Here is a 6,954-nt window from a genome sequence, read left to right as displayed (position 1 = left end):
GGCTGGCTTTCCAGGCTCAGCTTCTATTTTAAAACACTCTGGAAGCTGGGCCACCAGTGGCAGCACAGCCTTCCACGAGGCTGGGGAGGCTGTGGTTGACTCAGGGCAGCCTGCCTTCTCACTCACTCACTCACCTGTGGAGAGAAGGCTGTGCCGGCAGCCAGCACTCCAGGATCTAGGCTCCTGCAGAGCCACAGGCACCCCAAGAGTCCTCACAAGGCACGGGGGCTTGACACAGTCAGGGCTGTCTTTAAGTGTTCAGCCTTGGGAATCAAGCACATCTGGATCTAAATCCTATTCCCTTTCTAGGTAAAAGACCCCAAGTCAGTCTCTCTGACCCCATTTCCCCTCCGTATACAGCACTTAATACTGTGCCTGGTACACACAGAAGCCATGAAACAAACACAAATAGAATTCTATTAAGATGACAGATGGGTCAACGTATCAATTGAGATGAGCAGACAAATAATGGGTTTGGTTTCTTTGGTTGGTTGGTTGGTTCTTGGTTTTTCTAGACAAGGTTTCTCTATGTAGTCCTGGCTGTCCTGAAACGCTGTAGACCAGGCTGGCTGCAAACTCACAGAGATCTGTCTGCCTCTGTGCCCTCCCCCTCAGCCCCACCAAGTACCAGGATTAAAGGTGTGCACCACCAGCCAGTTTGGCTTTGTTTTGAAACAGGATCTAATGTAGCCCATAGTGAGTCTCAAACTCACCATGTCACCGAGGACAACCTTGAACTTGATCCTCCTGCCTTCACCTCTGAGTGAATGCCCCATCACACTGAGTTTCCGCAGTGTTGAAGGTAGGACCCAGGGCTTCCTGCATGTTGGGTAGCATTCTACTAAGTCTCACGTAAGCCAGTCCAATATACAGTTTCCATTGCTATATTTATAGCTAGGGATCTAACCAAGGTCTCATGTTGTATATTTACTATTATAATAATGGTTTCTGAGCATCTTGTCAGAGGCTCACCCTGAACCACAGGGTCCAGAGTCCTCCCCACCCATAAAGAGGTATTGTTTAGCTGGATACTCTCTGGCCAGGTCCTGGAAGAACACCTCCCATCTCACCCCAGGGAAAATGATTTCTTTGAGCACCTTCCTCTACAGACGGGGCCCACCGCAGCTACCTCTTCTCCATTCCCAGCCAACTTCTGCTGTACAGAGCCACTCACACCAATGGGCTCCTCAAAGCAGTACAGTGTGAGGATACTAACAGAGAACTGATGCCCAAGCACCAAGTGTATACAGCAGGGCCGCAGGACACCAGAATGGCCATCAATGACAGTCACCTTTCTACAGCAGACCCAGGTGATCCCAAGGCCTGGGTGGAGACAGGAAGACCAGAAGTTGCCCTCTGACCTCCACATGTGCTACCCATCTCCAAACAAGTAATTTTTTTTAAAACAGAAGCCAAAAGACCCCAGTTTATAACAGAGAAACTAAGACACCAGAAGGATACTTCATTTGAGCTAGCCTCTGTTGCTCTTGTCATGTAGATCAGCATAGAAAGAGAGAGCCCAGGCTGCCCTCTGGAGCTTTTTCTAGCTCAGCTCTAGGTAAAGTGCTCACATGCTGTGACTAACAGTGGAATGGAGACCCAGCTGGGCATGCCTCTGCTACCCTTTCTTGGTAACTACCAAAGTTATGTCACAAAGCTACATACACAGTACAACCTTTCTGGAATCCTGGGGGCTAACCTGCAGACTTTGGCGGTTCTCAGCCACACATTTCCCTCAGTCACTGAAGGTGTCCATCATACGGTGGGTTTCATCAACAGCAAAAGCACAATGATGAAGGGGATAGGAGTAAGGGGGGTGGGGAGCCCTCTACCACCACCAGCTCAAGGGTCCAAAGTCTACATCTGCCTCAGGTCCCGCATGAGGACTGTATGGCCCCAAACAGCCCGTCTAAAGCCTCATTCTGCAAATCAGAAATAAAGCGAATCACCTGTGAGCACCCACTACCACTGAGGCCAGGCACCTTACTCAAACTGTCATGCCCACACACCTGTCAGAAAGGGAAGGAGCAACAGGCTCAAAGCCTTGGCTAGAATCCCGTTCACCCATATCCCTCTAGTTTCAAGCCCAGAAACACCAGTTTGACAAGTTCCCCCAGGACCTGGGAAGTTGTAGAATGCTATAGGAGTTGCTTCTCATGCCTCATGACTATTGCTGCAGATGAGCATGTACGATTTCAGCGCTTATGACATCTGTGACTCGGCTAGGCCAGGGGAGCCTCTAGAAGTGAGTGAGCTGTCTGTCACCTAATAGGTGTTTTAAGATTCCACAACTTAATGTGCACCTACCGTGCCTGGGTAGTTAAGAGTGGTATGGAAAAGAAAAATGGAGAGATGGCTCAGGGGTTAAGAGTGCTTACTGCTTTTGCAGAGGACCCAGGTTCGATTCCCAGACCCATGTAGGGCAGCTCACAACTGCCTATAACTCCAGTTCAGGGGATCCAACACCCTCTTCTGGGCTGAGGTAACCTGCATGTATGTACATAAACTCACACAGGCACAAGCATGCACACCTTAAATAGACATTTTTAAAAATGAATTTACCCCACAGACCTTTTTTAGTCACCTAGTGAGTGCCAAGTGGTCCCACCCAAGACCCTGAAGACAAGCCTGAGTTTGGCCCTACAGTTTTGTCAGTCCAGAGAAAAGTAGGCAGGCCCCTCAGTAGTTATGCCTGGCTTGCTAGTAAACAAGACTGAGTTAAGCCCCTCACCCATATCTCTGGTCAAGGAAAGAGGAGCTTAGGGTGGTACACACCTGAACTAAGCACACACTCTTTCTGCATTCTGGGTGTGCAGTCAGATTTAGGGGTCCAGCCTGACAGCTGTCAATCTGTGAACTGACCGGTGTTTCATGAATTATTCTCCAATTACTCAATACCTGGTACTTCACAGATGCTTTTTGCTGACATAGTAATAACGGCACTAAAATAACACGCCGGTAGATTTATGGAGTCCCTTCCAGTCCACCATATGGAACAAAAAGAAAAAAGAGAAAAAAAAAGAACAAAAAAGGTCTGCAGAGGATGAGTTCAACCCTTCCCAAAAGCTCTTAGGTCTCCTAGGTAAGTGTCAAGATTTCTAAAGTGTCCTTGTGCATGCCCCAAGGCTTCCTGTTAATCGGATCATTTTATCCTTCTCCCAAACTCACTGAAGTGTATACAATTGCTCCAATTTCGCAGATGCGAAGATTGAAGTTCAAAATCTTCCTACCAGTGTGACCTTGGGCAAACCATGTAGAGTTGCGGGCCTCCAATCTGATGTCAGGCCCTGAAAACAGTTTCCAGAATGCACAGTTGCATTTGGCGACACAGAACACGGAAACCGTCCCAAAGGCCAAAAAGGCCAGGCATGTGGCTCCCTATGGGGTCTCGCTTTCAGTCCAGGCCCGGGTCCCTTGGTCCTGCGGCCTAAGTCCACTCAGGGCACCCCGTTCCGCCCGGGAAGGCAGTGGCATGCGCGGGAGGGACCCGGCGCCACCAACTCCGGGCGTGGGCCGGCTAGGGCGTGTAGGGGCCGGGGGATCCAGGGCATGGCCATGCTTGGAGCTCGTCCTCTCGGCGGAGGAAACTGGGTTTGCACAGGCCCTCGGAGCTGGCGGGGAAGGGCTTGAGTCGTGGGAGGGTCTTTACCAGATCCACGCCGCCGGGATCTAGAGCCAGAGGGCGCCGCCGGGAAGGTCACCTAGACCGGCGGCCCGCCGGGCCTCCACGCGGCCGCCCTTGCCCTTACGCCCCTCACATGTTCGGACCGCCCCTCGCTGCCCAAGGCAGGTACTCTGAATGCTCGAGCTAGGATCTCTCTGTCCAGAGATCCGCTCTGCGCCCGCCCTCCAGGCCTCCTCTACAAGCCCGCTGCCCCTCCAGGCCCGCGAAGACCGTCCCTGGTTCACCCTTCCCGGGGCCAAGCTCTTAGGCCCGGCGCCGTCGCCCAATCCTCCCTCGATCGGCTGCCTGGAGACTCCCCACGAGCACGGCCCGAGGCCCTGGGGACTCAGGTATAGTCCAGGCCCTCTCCGCAGCGCCTACCTCGGAGGCGGTGACGGCGGGAGCAGCGGCAGCTACGGCAGGGGTTGCGGCGAGGAGGCTGGGAGCGCAGCGAACGGGCCGAGGGCGGGGCGGCGCAGATCGCGGCGGCGCGGACACGCCCCAGCTCTGCGCGCCCGACCCGAAGCTCCGCCCTCGGCTCCACCCCGGACAGCGCCCAGACCCGTCCCGGGGTCTTCTTCCCACTCGTGAGCAGCGCTCTCACCCTCTGCGGCTCTGTGATCTTGTGCGATCGCGCGTCAAGGCCTGCGTGCACTCTGGCACGGAGCGATAGGGAGGCGTGGGTCTGACGTGCGTGAGGTGTGTGCGTGCGCGGGGACACGCGGGTCACTGTCGCAGCCTCCAGGCTGCTGGAAGCATTTGGGAAGAGGGGGAGGGGAGCTCCCGGCACTCTGAGCGGTGGCCTAGGGACCTCAGCGGAAAGGGTCTCCGGAGTCTTGTGGTTCCTGCCCAGCCTCGAGGCTGCAAGTCACTCCGAAGCCCAGTGGGGACGCTGGGCTCCGGAGGTGGCGCTACATAGGGCCGAACGGCTACTGTCCTCTCTGCTCCAACCTAGGTTTCTAGAGCCTGCGACACGCCCGCGTGCGTCATCGAGTGAATTGCAAATTAAACTCTCCCGAGAGCCGGCTCCCCACTGCAAATTTGCATGCAGTTTTCCCTGGTTTCGAAGCCTCTCTCTGCCATTTCCCAAGCATTTAAGAAATTAGAAAAGATAAAGTGAGTTTTGTGAGACTGCGTAGTCTCACTGCGTGAGGAGGTCACGCGGGTTCTGGATGTCTGCTTTCCTGCAGTGTAGAGCGGGCGGTCACTTTCTCCCAGCCTGGTCTCAGCACGTGGCCTCCTTCCCTGCTGAGCGGCTCCCAGTATGCCACACCAAGCCAAACCAGGCTTGGAGAGTTTGTGAAATCGCTTGTGAGTGAAGACACACCCTTTGCCTTCAACTAGCAGACGTCCGAGGAGAATCCAGGCATTTGGGGTCCAGTAGAGGAGACGCCAGGTGGTTGCTCACAACCTGCTCTGTGGCTGAATAAGACACCTAGGACATGGGCAGCCACTCTAGATTTAAAATGCTGTGCGGGAGGGAGGGGGTGGGGGTGGGGACGAAAGAAGGGAACTGAGAGGGAGAGAGAGAGGCTGGGGAGAGGGGATTGTGGGGGGCTAAGCCCAAATCTAGTTAAGACTATGAAGGAGAGCCTTCGGAATAGGATGTGGGCCAACAGATAGGTCAGTGGAATAGAACTTGCTTTGCATTAGAAAGAACCTGAGTTCAAGCCACCGCTTTTTACATAGCTTCCCAGATCTACCTGGCAACGTAGCAGATCTACCTAGCAACACCCAACCCACTGCCAGAGTAAAAACCAGGCAGGAAAAGCTGCTGAATCACAGGGGAGTACAGGGAGGCAGAGTCGGAAGGACAAGACCTGGGGACACAAGATTTGTCTCCAAGAATCTTACACTTGGCCATAAGCCCTGATGCCCAGTTGTGGGCAGAGAGCTAATGTTCAAGATCCTCCAAGTATCACCCCGGCATCCCTTTCAAGACCTGGAGTTCTAGCAGCCTTCTCAGGCCTCCCCACCGCCTCCCCAGCTGCCCTAGGTAGGAAGTCACCAAGTCTCATCTGCAGTCACCAAGAGAGCTTATGGGTCACTTTCGGCTCTGTGTCATGGGTGGGCAGAAAGTCTGGCTTCTCGGAACCTCGCCCTGAGAGTGTTGGTGTTAGTTTAAAATGAGACCCTTAGGTCTGGAGATGTAGCGGGGTGGTAAGGCACTTACCTAAGACTCGGTGTCACTTTTCCTGGGGTGACATAGACAGCTGTTTGCTGTAAAGAGGGCACAGATGACAGATTAAAGAATTCCACCCGAAGTCTACATTGGCAAGCCAGAGAATGTGTCGGATTTCTTTACAAAGTGACTCAAGGTAGCTAAAAAGATCACCCTAACGGCTCCCAACTCACAAAACCCGCGTGCATCACTGGACCCGTGCCTGACTTACTGGCAGCTCAAGAGTCTCCTCTCCAGCAACTGTTGACTATTTAGAGGGACCTCATGAGTCTGATAGCTGAACTTCCCAAACTATATATATCATCTTTCTGGAGGTTTTTGTTTTGTTTTGTTTGTTTTTAACTTTCTAGTGCTGAGGACTGAACCTAGGATCTGGGAGCGTGCAAGGTAGCTTCCGGACTTTTATGAATCTCTTTCCTTCCAGAAGGGGAGGTTTTAAAATTCAAGGAGTTAGCCCCACAAGAAAGGCAAAAAAAAAAAAAAAAAAAAAAAAATTAGCTAGAATAAGGAGGGACCTGGGAGCCCTTGGGATTGGAATCAAAGTACACCAGAAAGGTTACTCATTGATCCTTCCCAGTCACAGCCTGTAGGGAGGGGTAAAAGCAAGTCACCATTTTTTTTTTTTTTTTTACTGGACTCTGCTCAGCCTCTCCTCCTCCACCAAGCCTGCCAAAGCTGATTGGCCTGAGAGAGAAACCTGATCCAGGCGTAGCCAGTCGGGTTCTTACTTGCAGATTCGAATTAAGAAATCCAGAAACAGGGGCTGGTGAGATGGCTCAGCAGGGAAGAGCACCGACTGCTCTTCAGAAGGTCATGAGTTCAAATCCCAGCAACCACATGGTGGCTCACAACTCCCTGCAATGAGATCTGACACCCTCTTCTGGTGCGTTTGAAGACAGCTACAGTGTACTTACATATAATAAATAAATAAATTAAAAAAAAAAAAAAAGACCTGAGGTTCAGTGGATGCTCTCAGAGTACTGTAGAAACCTCTTAGATAGCTGAAGCGCCTTGGTCAGTGGTGCACACAGCCACACTTAGCAGAGGCAGGCAGATTTCTGAGTTCGAGGCCAGCCTGGTCTACAGAGTGAGGTCCAGGACAGCCAGA

General features: G+C 52.6%; 1 protein-coding gene across 1 annotated transcript in view; it reads right to left on the bottom strand.

The window, feature by feature from the left end:
• Vdac1 (voltage dependent anion channel 1) overlaps window positions 1-4,325 on the bottom strand; it is a 30,698-nt gene extending 26,373 nt beyond the window's left edge. Inside the window, exon 1 of the mRNA XM_031354009.1 lies at window positions 4,046-4,325. The gene's annotated coding sequence lies outside the window, so the exon portion shown is untranslated. The remainder of the gene's footprint in view (window positions 1-4,045) is intronic.
• Between the last annotated feature and the right edge of the window lie 2,629 nt (window positions 4,326-6,954).

This window comes from Mastomys coucha, unplaced genomic scaffold (genome assembly GCF_008632895.1).
Source record: "Mastomys coucha isolate ucsf_1 unplaced genomic scaffold, UCSF_Mcou_1 pScaffold5, whole genome shotgun sequence".
Taxonomy (NCBI): Eukaryota; Metazoa; Chordata; class Mammalia; order Rodentia; family Muridae; genus Mastomys; species Mastomys coucha.
This window is presented reverse-complemented; position numbering and strand designations above follow the sequence as displayed.